Below are 16,818 nucleotides of genomic sequence, written 5' to 3'. Positions count from 1 at the left end.
ACATTTTAATGTACAGTAGATGTATACTGCAATTTGGGCCACCTGTGTCCCTGTAGGAATTATGGAGCAGGAAGTACTTTTGACTCAAGAAGTGTGTCTGAAAATTGAGGCTGTAAATTAACAACAGCTTGTCTATTAGATTATTTCACCCATAAAGGACTCTGTATATTTCTAAATGCCTTGTGATTTTCAATACCTTGCTGTTGTTACTTTTATTAAAGAAGGAGGTTGGCAACGCTCTGGGCTTCTAGGCCAAGGCACATTTTTAGAAAATCGCAGCAGCCAGCCAGCCAGTGGTGGAGCATGCCTGTGGCTGCCAGAGGAGGAAACCCCAGGTTCGTGGGCATGGTGGTGCCGGTGTCCCCTGGCATCCAGCAGCCCAGCAGCTCGCGGCAGACGATGGTCTCCTGTGTGTTGGCCATCGCCAAGCTGAGGGCAGGGTGCGGCGTGCACACTGCTGTTAGTTGTCCCTGCTGAAGGCCACATAATTTACCTCTTTGTCAACTTCCCGGTTGTGCTGCATAACTTCACGTCATCATCTCACTTGCCTGCTTTTCTTCTTTATTTTTTCTCCCTTGTTGGAGCTTGGTCTATTTACAGTCGTTGGGCTGCCTCCTGAATAGCCAGAATGGGAAACTGAAGGGGAAAAAAATAAAAGTCCTGTCACACATTCAGTCTGAAGCTTCTCGAGAACAATTCCCAAATGTAGGAGCAATGAGCCCCAAAGCCTGTGAAGGGATTCTCTACGGACTCTTAGCAAGGGGCACAAGAGTAAGGCTGAGCAGGTCTTAGAATATAGGCAGGGACAGGACTGAGGCAGGGGGAGATACGTGCAAGGAAGCTTCCTGAGGGGGAAAATTGCTGGCCAGAACATTCATCCTATCCTCCATAAATTGCTATGCAATTCCCATTTTGCCGCATGTATCTGCCACATAAGTTAGGCGTAATGACTTGCACAGAGTGTGAGAGCATGGCTAGCATGGAGGTGATTATTTTGGCAAAGTGCTGTGTTGTCTTAAGTCTGGTCATTATGGAGAGGGCCAGATACATCAGCCCTTGGTGGCTCATCCTTGGGGAGGTCTTTTCCTTCTGCATGGACACACTCCTGCTGGAAGGAATAACACTTTGGCTTAGATATGGAATCCTGTTACATAGTGAAATGTTTGGATCATAAGAAAAAATAAAATCATGGGTACACGGCTCTTGGAAGCTCTTGGCTCACTTGAGGAACAGAAGTCTCTCATGACCTTGCAATGCACCATCTACAAGATGAATTGGTAGTAGATGTTGGTGGGGGAAGATTCATCCTTGTCCTGGTTCTGGTTAGGATATGTGTGTCATTGCTCTACCTAGTATGGTGGCAGGGCCTTGATGAGTCTACAGGAAGGTCTCCTTGTGGCATCAATCCTAGCTGCCAACACTCAGACTGCCAAGTGCTGCCTGCAGTGATGATCTTCCTTTGGCAGCTCTTGGGATATATGCAAGTCCATGCTGGCTGCAGAGCCCAGCTTTGCCAAAGAGGTTCCATCCACAAACCCCCTGCAGGCTGGGTCCAGGTTGACGCACACAAACAGAAATGACAAACCCTCTTCTCTGGCTCCTCTCTGTTTTGCAGTACTGTCACCTAACTGGCTCAGCATTTCTCCCAGTCCTTGTTCTTCCGGGCTTGGTCCATCTGGGACGTAGGTTGCTACATCACTGATGGGCCACCCAGAGGCTTTTGTGTTGCCTTTTAATCCATGAACAAAAGCAAGCCAGGCAGAGGGGAGCATTCTGGCTTTGCTGCAAGCTGCTTGGTGTGACCGTGTCAAGCACTGGGCATCCATTCTTCACATGTGCAGCACTAGGTGGAATGGAATAGTGCAGGAAGAAGGCAAAGAGCCCGGTGCTGCCATGAAGTGGGGCAGAGGCAGACCTTGTCACTCTGGATCAGCTTCTCCCATCCCAGAATGCAGCATATTAAAGCAATTAAGAAAAGTTCTGCTCAACACAGGGATTTTGAGGGGAAATATGAATGTAAGGATACAGCATTCCTCGATCAGAGGGGAGAAATAGCGAAGAGTAAATTAAACACAGCTGGAATGAGCATAAGAAATAGATTAATTCCATGAGATTTTTTTTTTCTTTCCGTTCTTTACAAATTATAGGAGCTAGGAAAACTAGCACTTCTTAATTCTACTTGGTATGCAACCCTTTAATCCTCTTGCCTGTCAGCCAGCATGCACTGAATTCAAGTGCAAGCCATTACTCCCACAAACCCTTAATGGGGCACCTTTTCTTGTCCCTTCACATACCCTTCCCTCTTCCTTCTGTGCTGCTGTAAGAACATATTCCGTTGGCAGAATACTGAAAAATATACTGGGAAATGATATTTGCTGGTATGTGGTGATACTGGTTCAGGACAACGAACAGAGCTCTTTGGAACTGCAAGGTCAGCTTTTCCTCCTAATGTGCTTGTCAGAGTGGGAATCATCCTTCATTTCTGAGGTTGCACAGCACCTAGCACAGCGGGGACCTGGTCTGTGGTTCAGGTATTAATGTAATGCAATATATATGGTAAATAATATTCGAGTTTGTAGATGAGGGCTTGCAATCTACTGCTGTGACAAGCATTCAGGCTGGCAGGACCTGAGAGCTCCTGAGCTTAGTCTGCTTTATGGGGGAGAAAAATCAGGAATAATGCCATTTGACTGGCACCAGAGTGGCTATAGGCTGCTCTCATTCCTGTGGAGCCCTAAGTAAAATGGCCAGGAAAGCCCATTGGGTGCTTAAGGACCAGGTTTATCTTCACATTAGCCATGAATGTGGTCTGAGAGGGTCACTGAGCCCAGGGACCTGAGCCCAGAGAAGTTAAGGGAGGGAGCCAGAGCACAGAGTTGTCCAAATCTGAAAGAATATGCTAAAAAAAAAAAAAAAAAAAAAAAAAAGTGAGAGATAAAAGGCTCAGGAAAAGAATAGTTCTGTGTACTTATTGTGGGCACTGCAAAATCAGGAAAGGGTTTGACTCAACAGAGGAAGCTTGTTTTCATAATGTACAAATTGCTACATTAACCAGCACTGGATAAGAAATGCAAGTTATGTCTGGTACTCCGCTCTCACCTGATATAGCCACTGGGGTAAAAGCATAAAGGCTAGACTTGACTTTGAATCACTTGGCTTCTCTTAGTTTGTATTGCAGCCATAGTATTAAGTAAATACGTGTTTTCTTCTAGGAAGATTTTTTTTTTTTTTTCTTGCAGTGACAGTTTCTATTTTCCTTTTTCTGTTCAATAAAATAAGAAATGGTCATAAATTGCATATCATTTACCCCAACAGCATGGATGACTGTTGGAACTTGTCCAGTCTTCAGTGAAAGATATATTTAAGCAAGTCTAACATCCGGTATGTATTTAAAATGAGGTGAATAATCCTTGAGGCATTTTGAAAATGGTGTTTAAGAGATGTCTGCTCATGGTATATTTTGGTGTGTCTCCCCCTCCCGCCACCCCATGGCACGCACTCAGTCTGTCCCAAGTGTTACGTTCGGCGGGTATGGAGGCAGCCTGTGCAGGAGCAGGGGGTGATGGAGCACCCTCTGTGGGGCTGAGGAGCCACGGATGCATTTCTCAGAGCTCCTAGACAGAAGGCTGTGATGCCTAGAAGCTTTTATTTTGTATTACCTATGTACTATACAGGACTTCAAGAGAGAGAAAAATGGAGACAATGCTTCTGGAGTGAAAGGGAGAAAATGTAATATAGAATCATAGAATACGTTGAGTTGGAAGGGATTCGTAAGGATCCTGGCTCCACATGGCACCACAAAAAACTCAAATCATGTGCCTGAGCATTGCCCAAACGCTTCTTGAAATTCAGCAGATTTGGTGCCGTGACCACAGTCCCGTTCCATGCCCACCACCCCATGGTGCACACCCTGTCCCTGACCCCCATCCGCCCCTCCTCTGATGCAGCTCCATGCCGTTCTCTTTTGGATGACCTGTAATAGTCTTTAACACAATGTATTTTGCTCTACATAGGTGCAAATGCTGTGTTTCAGCATGCTAGTCCTGAACTTGTTGTTTCCTGCTCAGAACCACGGCTTTCAAAGAAGGCTTCCAAAGCTGATCAGAGAAAGATTTCCAAGACCGGCGGGAAGCTTAAGGGACATTCAAAGCACGCATTATAAACTTCAAACAAACTTGTGCAGATAATGTAGACTGCAGGACTGTAATTAGATAGAGGAAAATGTATGCTGTGATAAACTTAGCTGCTGTTCTCATAGCATGTGATTGATACAACAGGCACAAAGCCAGGATCAGAAAAGGTCAAAGCTGTGGTTAAAATGCTGCCTTCTAAAATGTACCAGATCTGATGTGCTTCCTCAGGATGATGGAGAAGACTGGGAAGATTGTATGCTGCCCAAACAGGTTATTTGCTGCCCCAGCAAAACTTCTGTCAGAGACTTCTCAGTACAGGTGGGAATACACAGAGCACATGCACCCATCTTTTGCAATTTGTAAGCCAATGAACCTCAAAGTTGTTGCTATCCTTTCTGTAATGACATTTGGATAGCTGCAGTGTATCATTTCTGAGAGCTTTCAAATACCAAGTATTTTTTATCACACGGAGGCTGCTAATGAGTTCCTATGTGTATTCACGTATTAGAAGGTAGTGAGCGATTTTTGCCAAACAGAATGTCTACAAGCTGTGCAAAATACAGATAAACAGAAGATGCCATGATGAGATGAACCATTTGCGTAAATTCTTCATGTTTTACCCAGAAAAGCCTTCTGTAGTGGCTAATATCTTTGGGTCTTGATCAATGGTATTTTTAAATCTTGGATCTTGCAGCTCCTTTGTGATATTTGTGATGTAAAAAGGAGACCTCCAAAAAGATGTAGCTATATCTGATAATTAAGACATTATCTAACCTACAGTCTTGTCAAGAACAAATGAAACCTCCATGTCTGGCTGGATATTGGTATAAAATAGATGTAGGAGTCACAGCGAGATCACTAAGAGACATTCAATTTGAAGATCTTATTTCTCCAGTCAGACTTACAATCATTGCCAGGTTGCAGTAAAATAGATTAAAAAGAAAAGCTTGACATTTAGCACCAGACCTGAAAACGAAGCAGTCCTGTGCTCTTGCCTTATCTGTGACATAGGTTTGCTTTGGCAGACTTGACATGTCGTCAAGCGTGTTGATGCCTTAGCTTTGCCATGTGCAAAATGGTGATAGCTTTTCTCTTTCCCACAGGGGCAGGAGAGGTGCGTGTTTAACAGCTGATAACTATAAAATTTATATCTGAAAAGATACGCATTTAATTGTATAAAAATACAGTGATAAATCAACAAATTAAAAATCTGATTGCTGGGAAGCTGGGGCTACATGAGGCCTGTAGGTCAGTAGCAAAATATGATGGTAGCACTTTATTTCTGTTTTTAAACTCTTTTTTCTTTTTTCTCATCTTCTCTTATACTCTTATTTTTTTTAAACTAAATTATATCTTAGGGTTTTGAAATAGCATCAAAGGCATAGCTGGAATGTTTATAAATAGCTGTATCTTTTCTTGAAGGTGTGGTATCCAAGTTTATTTCAGGTTTTGAGGTAGGAAAGCACTACAGGCCAGTGTCTGTGGAAGGTACGTGGGCCTGGCTCCCTGGCCAAGCCCTTTATTTACCCTCCTTTCTGGCTTATGTATCCAGATCCTGCCCACCAGGGCCAGCCCCATGTTGTTTCTGTCCTGCTGGCTGTCAGGGGATTGCTGTGCCCCTCCGCCCTCCAGGATGCCGGTGTATGTACTGGTTTGTTGTTGTGTCTTCCACCTTTACCATTTGTGCATTTTTCCCCAAATTGTTCCCCTTTTCTCTCCTCACACATTGCTCTCAATGGGCCTTCCCATTCCCCCAGCTTTAGGCATGTCTTGTCTTGTACTGGTGTCCATCCTCCTCCCCTCAAGGAGGAAGGTTCTAAAACATGTCTCCTTCCTCTCTGTGGGGGTCTGGAGGCTTCAAAGCCATGACCCCAGCGTCAGTAGGGCAACCACTTCTGTAGCCAGCACAACATCTCTGTCACAAATGAGCTCGTGGCGAACTGAGAGCCAGGGGGAGAAGCTGTGTCAAACAATGGGGCAGAGCCTCTCCTTTGAGGACATACATTGGAGAATCATGAATATGAATCTTCAGAAAGGGCCTCAGATGCAGGGTTCCCAGGGGACCCATCAGGAAGAGCTCCAGGCTGGCATATCGCAGCACAGCCACCCAGGGGACTGGCTGCTGGGAGCAAAACCCAGCACTGCTTGGCTCAGGATCCACAAAATGAGCTGTAACCACCAGCCTATAAATGAGAACATCCAAACAAACAAACAGAAATAAGACTGAAGGAGAAAAAAAAAATCCAGGATGGTGCTGCTTTGACTCTGAACGCTGTCGTCTTCTAGGACTGATGAAGCGACTGGGTGGTTCTTCAGATTCCTGTGGTCTGAACACACACCCTAGTCATCACTGAGATGAGCTCGGAAAAAAACAGTAATGAAAGAGGGCTCTGATTTATTTCCTGATAAAATAACCTTTGCTCTCAAAGGCTAACATTTCAGCTCCAGCTTGCAGAGAATGATCTTTTATTTCCATCCATCAAAGCCTACATCGTGCTGGATAACCAGAGAGCATTCTTCACACGCAGCCGTGTGTTGGCCAATGAAGGAAAATTACTACCTATAATTTTTTTTTTTTTCTCTGCAGGAGGAGAAAAAGGAGGGGGCATAAAGTCTGTATTAAAGACTGGAATAATTACTGCCTATTGCAGTCCTGTGACTATGGCATGAGGAAAATTGCTTAAAAGTACTTTATGAGCCAAAATTCTTCTTTTCAATGTAAATAATCTCTGCGGTTTTTGCAGCATTTGATCTGAATCAACCAAATAATTCCTGCTTATTTTCACCCAGGTAGACATCTTGAGTGAGTATCCAGGGCTTTGTGCTCTGTCACTATAATGAGTCTATACTTACACATCATGGTTTTGTCCATCACTGGTGTCATTTGGGTGTGAAGTGAGAGCCTGCAGTTTTTTTCTGAGATTGATAAAAGTCAAAATTTCCAGTTCATGTGGGCAATTTCACACTGCGTTGTGCTTCAAATGGCTGCGGGAAGCATAACTGAGGTAAAAGCAGTGCAGATATTGATATGTGATCAAAACAGTAGCTGAGCTCGATATATAACCAGCCAGAGGCACCTGCTCTGTAGGAGCTAGGGGAACTACTTGAAATAATGTGTTATTTTCAATAAAAGTGAATGAGATTTAGCTCATATTTCCAAAAGGGAAGGATGTGTTATTATTATTTTCACTGAGCTGTGTTAGGGCAGAACAAAGAGTAGGGCATCTTGCAGTGTTTGTGTGATCACCAGAACCAGCAATGTTGAGCTTTGGTGGATGAGAGATTGGGGTTCACGATCTTGGTACTCCTTACGTGTGCAGGTAGTTATTGTGACTGCTCTGACTGTTCAGAATGATGCTGGAGAAGCCAGAGAGCTTTCCTGGGTGGTGACAGAAGATTTATGGAAGGCTTGAAGTCCTCTGAGAAGGCACATCTCACAGAGCTCTGTTTGTGAGCTCGGTTGGCTCTGCCATGCAAATTCGCTGGTGTTTACATAGCTCTGAAGTGTGAGGTGGTGTTGCAGAAAAATGCTTGTGTGGGTGCAGAAAGCAGGTGGTGTTTTATTTTGTGAAGATGGATGGAGGATGTCCATGGATGCATGCACCGTTGGTGCACACACCATCCAGTGTGTGGGAACAAATGTTTTTACATACAGACAGCAGTGCACAGAAGTGAAAGGCAGGGATGCAGAGGCCATGATCCAAAGTCTGTGAAAGTCAGCAAGGCTCTACTTTTCTGCAAGAACATGAGCTCTGCTTTTTCCTGGAAGACCTCACCTATCACAGGCTCACGGAGGCAGTCCAGAAAGGATGGAAGAAAAGGTCTTTGTGCAGATGAGGGGAGTGATGCTGCTGTAGAAAATCAGTACAGACTGAGCCGGGATTGCAACCCACCACTTCAGCAAGAACAAGCATCTTTTCCTTGAGCAAAAAAGAGTAGCATTTCATAGTGATCAAGCATTATCAATTCTTTGAATGGGTAGATAACAGCAGGACAAGGGGAAATGGTTTTAAGTTGAGAAGATTTAGGTTGGATGTCAGGGTTCTTTACAGAGAGAGCAGTGAGGTGCTGGAACAGGCTGCCCAGAGAGGCTGTGGATGCCCCATCCCTAGAAGTGCTCAAGGCCAGGTTGGATGGGGCCCTGGGCAGCCTGGTCTACTACTAAATGGTGAAGTTGGTGGCCCTGCATGTGGCAGAGGGGTTGGAGATTCATGATCCTTGAGGTCCCTTTCAACTCTGACCATTCTGTGATTCCGTGATTCTGTGTGATTACTGAGAGCTTCCCATGAGGACCAGCAACTGAGAAGTGAACAGTTACCTTGTGAGTGATGCAATAGGACTAAAGGTGAGCCTGCTCTCTGGATGCCTCTGGTAACAGTGCACCTTTAAGGGCTGAATATCTTCTCTGCAGTTAGTTAAGGCTTTGATAAGGCAAGTTAATGTTGCCTTTATTATGAGACAGTAAAAGAACTGCATGGACCATCCAGCCATTAGTGTATCTGCTTTGGCTAAAATGGAAACATTCATGGCCCAAAACAGGAGTTGGAAAAAAATGCGGAATAGCAGTAAAGAGCCTTAATTCCCTCATTTTCAAGTTCTGGTGTTAAGGACCCGCAGGATTATTCCCAAATTCTCATCTAACCGTCCTCCCAGCTCTTGCTTTCGGCAGTTTTCACATATCCTGACTTTCCCTCTAAGTGCACCCTTCATCCACAAGGACCCCATAAAAAGTATTAGGCAAAGATTAAACATTATAAGCTTATAACCAGCTCATAAAATGAGTTTTAAATGCTAAGAATGAAAGGGTGAATTTGCCTAAGGGGACTGCTCAGAGCTCCATTGGCTCAGAGAAACTTGTTCCTCAGGAGACATATTTATCACCATAGTTTATTTGTATTGCAAAAGGCACCACTGGACACTGGGGACTTCACTGTGTGAAGTGCAGTTCAGCCATTCAGTAGGAATCAATTCTCACAAAATATTGTATACTAAAACTATTAGGAGAGAATAAGGATAGCAATAGGATGGTAATAGGATGGAAATAAAATGGTAATAAGGGAAGATTTTCTATCTATCTGTTTCATGGCTGAGGAACTGAAACTGCAGAATGAAGAGCCTTAGCACTTAGCATGGTTGGTGGTCGTGTGAGATCTAAGGTGCTCAGCCCCATCCTACAGCATGTTCTGCTCCAGATCCTTAGCTGGATCAGTTCCCAACATGCCATGGCAGATGATCAGTACCATTCCCACCTCATTCCTTTCTAGGACAGACCAGTTTTATAGTCAAAATCAAATGGGACCATGGTAGCATAAAACTCCTTGCATATATTCTCCCTTCACAAATACAGCTGATGTTCCAAGCATTAGCTGGACAAACAAAAACGCTACAGGAAGAAAATGTATCTTTTCATGGGTGATTTGAGATCAGTGATGCTGGGAAAAATCAAAATTGAAGATAGGACTCTCTTTATAGTCCTTAATAACAGACTTGCTCTTTCAAGCCTGTCAAATGTTTGAGATGTTTCCGAAAATAATTTATTTTACGCTCATCTCCTCTATGAAAAGTCTTAACATCTGTGGAGTTTGCAAACAAAGAAACATTGAAATTTTCCTGTGTCAAAAGAAGAGTTAAATTTTGCATTAAATTCCAAACCTTTCCTTTCCTCTAGGCTATCTAGCGCTTCCTATCATCATCTAACCAGAGTTTGTTTTCACGTCTAATTTTCCCTTTCTATTGATGTGTTAGTCTGGTAGGTTTCTCAGAGGGAGGACCTTTGTGCATGTTTCATTAAAAATAATTCACAATGCCTCTCTAAAATGTGATCTGTGCTTTTGTGAAGATTGAAAACGGTACAGTGTCTTGTTAAAACATTTTTTTATATTTCATCAAAATAGATACGTTTTAAATGGAAATCACAACTATTATGTTTCTCTGTGGAGAATAAAGTAAGATTTTTCTAACTGTCAATACAATGGCTTTCAGCCTGATTCTCTTGTCACACGTACCTCAGTAAATAAGGAGGAATTCTTCTGAAGTCAATGGAGTATTTCTGCTCAAAAACTTCAATGCTTGAGCTAGCAAGGGCCCTTGTTTTTATTATATATCAGCCAGGCTGTCTGAGCTGTCCCAGAGTTGCCTGTTAGTAGCGTATATTGAACTAGAATATTAATGAAGGGAAAAATCTAAGTATTGTGGTTAATGCATTTCTTTAAAACTTCACAATAGGAAACAACATGTTTCGCATTACCACTTAACCTCCTCTAAGGCAAGAGTTGTTCCAATGGGTAGACTGTGTGAGAAATTATGTTACATACCACCATGGAGCCTCATGTATCTCTAAGCAATCTGAAATTCTTTAAATCTGCGGATCAAAATGCTGCTGTGTATTATAACAAGATGTGCTCTACCATACCATCTCCTCTTAAGTCACAGAAAGAGATGAATAATTCACTAGGGTGTTTTTTAATTTCTAAAATAAATAATACAGTGTCATTCATTTTAATAGATATTGCAGAAGGCATCTGTTGTTTTGGAATCCTAATGTTCTTATCATTGTAGCACAGTAAATACTCTGTGCTTTTTGTCCCCCCAATTTGTGTTGTTTAGTTTTGGTTTCTGAAGCTGTCCAGAATCTTGAAATTTGTCATGCATGCCTGCTGCCGTGTTGCCTCCAGCACTCATCTTTTTCTTCCCATTAAGCAGACTCGGGCCTGCTCAGTGCATCTATGGGAAATCTTCAAAGATGCATGTGGTGGGAAATGGCGTCCTGACTCTCCATGCTTGAGCCTGGAACTGGAAGCATGCTGCAATGCTAGGGAGAATACTCACTACTGGACATTTCTCAGGAGCTGCATTGCTTATTCCAGCTCCTTGATTAACTCATAATTATGGTGATTGTGCTCTGCTCATCCAAAACTCTCCCATATAGGAGCTTTATTTAAAAACAGTTGGTTTTCCTCTCTTTTACTGGCAAGCAGGTATTACAGCAACCCACAGGTGCCAACTTCTGCTAAACCAAGGTTGAAAGAGGTGGGAAGTTCAAAGATGATGCAAAGTCTCCTCTGTCCATTCTTCCTGGTTTATGTAAATAGTGGAGAACAAAGGCTTCAGGCTCACTATCTGTGTCCCGATCTCTTTGCTGAGTAGGTCTGGTTGGAAAACTGAATTTATTTTCATGGGAAATTCTACTCTTCTAGATTTGTTTTTGCTGTCAATGAGAAATCTCACTCTCTGTTTTCTCACAGGCTGTCCATTCAGGAGAAAAAGTAAAAGGGATAGAATAGGAAATGTCACATTATTACTTTTTTCATTGTAACATGGCTTTTTGGTTAATATGGAAATATTTTGTTTTGATACAGTGAAGATGTTTCATTTTTCAGAAAAAAAATCAGGAAGACAAACTGACTTATTTCTAGTTTTTTTGGAGATTGGCCTATTTGTCCCACTGACATTTTTTGATTAAAGTGAAGTCCAATTTTCCAAAGAAAACTGTTCTGTGGAAATGTTTATTAATCCCAACTTGCTTTTTCTGTTGCAGAATGTTGCTTAAAATGTGTCACTCTCCAGTTTTCAGCCAGTAAACGAACCAATCTCTATACAGCTACATGAGTGTGTGTATACATGTTGCACATGTACGTATGTGTATGTATAGAACTAATTTCTGCCCTTAGCTACGTATATAAATCCCAGCGGAGATTTCCATCAGTGTTGTGCATATATGAATGAAAGCAGAATCTGGCTTAGGATTTGTAATCAATATATAAGGCTTACTGAGTGATTTGAGATGCTTGGAGAAAGCTGTTACATAAATGTTAGTCATTATTATTTGTAATAATTACCTACAGCTGTAACTATGGCAAACCTCCATATAAAAACAACTAGCCCCTGACATATGGCTTCTGTGCTTCAGCTCCAGATTCCACCGAAGTGCACAATAAACTCTTTCTTTAAAATCATGTGCCTAAAGGGAACGTGTAAACTCTGGCACACGATAGCAGCCATAATGACGAGGAGAGAATCATGCCATCCTTATTAGCAGCGGCAGTCTGACTCTCACAGAGAGGAATGGGTGTTGGATTGGACCTTATCATGTGAATAGCATGCTCCCGAGATGTATTACAGCCATGGGCAATGTAGGCAGCAAATTAAATTCAGGTTGTAACTGGGTCAGGGCAGAAGAACATTTTGTAACCATGTTTTTCCAATGTGGCTGCAGAGATTCTTATTTTGGGGATGTCTTTATTCTCCTTGGTTTTACTTTTAAGCCAGATAAATAATAATTTTTAAAAATTACCAACAACCAAAAATCCAAACAAACAACAACAACAAAAAAACCCACCCAAAGCAAATAAAACCTTCCAAGTGTCCACTAAGATTTTCTAGCTTTTAAGCTCCCTTTTCTGACATGGCCACTACAGCAATTTAAAAGATGAAACACACTGTTGAGCAGCACACAATGCTGTTACTCGATGGTCTCAGGAGGAAGTGAGGAATATGGCATCTGACAAAAACTGCTTGAGAATTTATGCAAGCAGCCTGTAATGGCCAAATAGATTTTGGCCAGAAGACCAGGGCTAACACCCACAATAAGTATAAAGTGCCATGGGATCTTTAATGACCCCACTGCTTTGGACATAGTTTTATATTTATTTAATGCACATTTTATGTTTGTGAATAATATACTCCATAAAATATATACAGTCAGGAAATGCCAAACATTGCCAGTTTCCCAAAGGCAATTTCAGAGTTCTCAGAAAGTACTCTCAGGCCTCAATTCATGATTGTGTTAAACTTTGTTTATATGAGGTAATCCAATATTTTATTCATTAAAATGCACCATGCACCTAAGAGGAATTAAACAAATACTTCACTATGTGCTAAAATTGTTCTTCCCCCTTCAGTGAGGATTAAGCAGGAGTATCTCTCATGCACTCCTGGACCTTGCAGTGTCAGGGAGACTGCAGATGCTCTGCCACCTTCACAGCACTCCAGAGAATGCTATAGAGGACAGAGAGAATATTGTGTTTGGAGCTACTCAGATCCTCTTGGACTTTGGGGAGAAATTTGATCTGAAAATGGCAGGTGGAGATCCCACATTGCCTTCAGATGCTCTGAGGCTGGCTACAGCTGAAGAGAGATGACTGGTGCCCATACTGAGAAGGAGGGAGAGGTAGCATCAGCCCATGTAGTGTAATTATTCAAAAGATGGAGGAAATGCCTGTGTCTCTGACATCAGCAGAGCGTCATAGAATCATAGAATCATTAAGGTTGGAGAATACCTCTAAGGTCATCCATTCCAGCCTTCCACCTACTACCGCTATTGCCCACTAAACCATGTCCCTAAATCTGCATCTACTCCTTCCTTAAACACCTCCAAGGACAATGACTCCACCACTTCCCTGGGCAGCCTGTGCCAATGTCTTACCACTCTTTTGGAGAAGAAATCCTTCCTAATAGCAAAGCTGCTCAGCACAGTGTGGTGGTGTTCATCACCAAGCAGCTGTGATGGGAATCTGTTTTTCTCTCTGTTTGGGCAGGCTATAACAGCCTTTTGTGTTACACCGATGGTAATTTTGCTTGAGTGCAAATAGAACAAGATTTTCAAAAATAGGTCACTAAACTTAGGCTCCAAGGAGTTTATATGTAGACACTTAACTCAGTGATTTGATTAAAAAAAAGCAATCTGAGTGCCCAAGGTCTCCCAGAATTGTCAGATCTGTAGCCAGGCAAACACAGAAAGCTATAATCAGGTCTGAGCAATTATGTACATATTTGTAATTTTAAAGATTATGCTTCTATTCTGGTAATGACTGGGGTTTTATAGAGTCTTTTGTATTTACTTTCTTAAAAAAAAAATAAAAAAATCCTAAAATATTTTTTAAGGAAAATGATGGTGATGGTTTCCTTAAATCCAGATCAGGTCTCATTGGAAAGACCAAAGTCTAGTGCACGCATGCGATCCTGACCTGCATCCTGCTCAGTACACTGCTCAGAGCCCAGGATCAGCGCCAGAACAGATCTTCAGTCATTTCTGAAGGTCCAACCTCCTCCCAGTGCTGAGAGCTGCTCAGGCAGTCTGCGCTCAGCAAATGGATCAGATGTTTCTGAAAACACCACACATCTGAGAACAATGTTTCATTCTTCCATCTCATTTTTCATGCATGAATTCCAGTGCTTCTTGCAAAATATTGGTGGTTAGAAAAGCCATGCAATATTTCTGGAGCATAAGTGAGCATTGCCCTGAGGGCCATCCTGCCACAGGTGACTTTGATTCTCCTTTCAAGGTTTATCTTCTAAAAGTCTTTCTGAAGAATGAGAAATGAAAATGTCTTGTGGCCTGGATTAATGTAAGTAAGGAATGGTCTCTCTTGTTTCTTCTCACTGGTGCTTTTCTGAATTCAGGTTTTTCTTGTCAGCCCCCATTAGTGAAACAGAGCAGCTCTGGACTTTGAACACCATTTGCAATCTTCTAGGCTCACAGACTTGCAATAACTTGAGGTTCACATCTGACACAGATGCGTCATTTGGGAGACATCTGTCCTGCAGAGCTGCAGTATCTGACCTTTTGCTAGAAACTGACTTCGTTGCCTGATAACAATTGCATCCCAGTCAACCTGTTGTGTGCAGATGTGTGTGTCATCCACTCATGCTCATGCTTTGCTGTTGCTCTTTGCAGCTTCGTGCTCTTCCTCCTCCTGCCGGCTGTATCCCCGTGGCCAAGTGGCCGTGCCTATTGCTGGGGCTGCTCTAAAGAAGGCCCACTGCTCTGGCTTCTATTCTAAAGAATCATTCTTGTGCTGTGTTCAGTCTCTGCTTGCTGTGGCATGCAGCACAGAGGAGGTCAGTGTAGGTGACCTTAATAAGTTATTTGGCCTAAAAAAATCTATTACTCTCCTCTGTTTCGTTAGTCACAGCCCCAGGAGCATTAAGACTGGGGTGTTGCCATGATGATGTCTGTCGTCAGGAGACTCATACCAGGAAATGAAGGCCAAGACTGTCAATTTCTAAATTTGATATAGAGTGAAAGGGTGTTTCTGCAAAAATGATCAAAGCTGGGATTGATCTAACATGGGTATTTCAAACCGTGTGTTTGGGGCAGGCAGGCTGCGAGCACCTCTTGCACAGTAGTGGTACTTGAAACACTGAACTCAAAACTTGAAACATCATTCCCCCTTTTTAAATGTCAAATCTTCCATATATCATTCAGCAGGAGATCCTCCTAATTAATTTAGACTTTTCTCTCATGGGTCACACCCTTTATCACTTCCCACTCCGTATGACTTGATTTACGGAACACTTGGCTTCAGATGCAGCCTCAGTCCTGCTCTTTGCATGCTATTTGCACACAAATTACTTACATCCCCGTATTAGTCATTCTTCTGTTTCAGCAATGCATTTTTTGTATGTTGTGACTCTGAGGCAGAAGGAGTATGGTGTGGTTGTGTGAAATCGCTCCCAGTGTGGGAATAAGTCCATGCCATTGTTTAAAAAGGAGTACTTCAATGCATGTAAAACAGCATGGCTTGAGTCAGCTCCACCTGAGCTGCTTTTGTTCCTCTGTGCAGCACAGATGTTTATAGAAGAGGCTTTTAAAATAAATAATGTAATAATTTAAAAATAATAAAATAAAATAAAACCACTATCCCCTTTCTCCTTCCACTTTGTTCCAGTGTAAAGCCAAAAAATACAGCATGCTGTCTCAAGCTCAGATGTATACTCACAGCGTTCCCATTATACCACCCGTTGCAAATAACGTGGCCCAGATGATTGTCTGGTTGGGGTTAGAAAAAAGGGGAGACTCACAGATACTGAGAAAGCAGAGAGACTTTTGAGAAAGTACAATATTTTTGGTAGACAGGGGGCTGTAATGGCAATGACATTATTCACACCCAGGGCATGGGTATCACATCAGTGGATGTAAGTGCCTGACTTGTGTCAGGATCTGAAGGCCATCAGAAACAAGAAGCATCATGGCGGATCTACACAGCATTCGGTCCTTGGCTCTTCTGGAATCCCACAGCACCAGGAATCATTTCAACCCCTGCATGTGGGGAAAAGCTTGGAAATGTGGACAGAAAGCATCACGCTTGCAGTGCTGTAAATCACATAAAAGAAATTAAAAATGCAAAGCTTTTCATATTGGGGAGCCCTCACTGGAGGTTTATAGGCTCTCCGGCTGACGGCACTAGGAAAACTACGTAACAGAGGCTGGAAACAAGCCTTATAAAATCACTATTTGAGATAGCTGTTCACCAGAAACAGCTGGGGATAATTCTTCATCTTTCTCTGGAACAGCTTTGTCAGCTTCAGGTCGATGCGTGGTGAGGAAGGTGGCTGTGCGTCTCCTCTGACGTTCCTGTTTGTCATGGCTGGCTGAAGCGCAGCAGCTGGTTCTCCGCTGGCATCCAGGTGAAACTGTAAAGAGGAAACTGTGTCCAAAGTCTCCGTGGATTCTGCACTGCCTGCAATGCCAAGACTTGCCTGAGGCTCTGAGGTTTCATCTCTGGGAAAAATTAGGAGGTCTTGACAAATAATTGTAACATGCTGTTATAGAGAATCACAGGAAGGAATGACAAAATCCCCAAATGATTGGGTATTCTGTTCCTTTGTAACATTTTGCTTTTATTAATGAAAATTGTGTGCACATATGTTATTCAGTGGCCAGTTTGCTGTATCCCATGTTTTA

Source organism: Tympanuchus pallidicinctus, unplaced genomic scaffold (genome assembly GCF_026119805.1).
Source record: "Tympanuchus pallidicinctus isolate F22 unplaced genomic scaffold, pur_lepc_1.0 scaffold5, whole genome shotgun sequence".
NCBI classification, from domain to species: domain Eukaryota; kingdom Metazoa; phylum Chordata; class Aves; order Galliformes; family Phasianidae; genus Tympanuchus; species Tympanuchus pallidicinctus.
The sequence above is the reverse complement of the archived record's forward strand: the minus strand, read 5'-3'. Positions refer to the sequence as shown.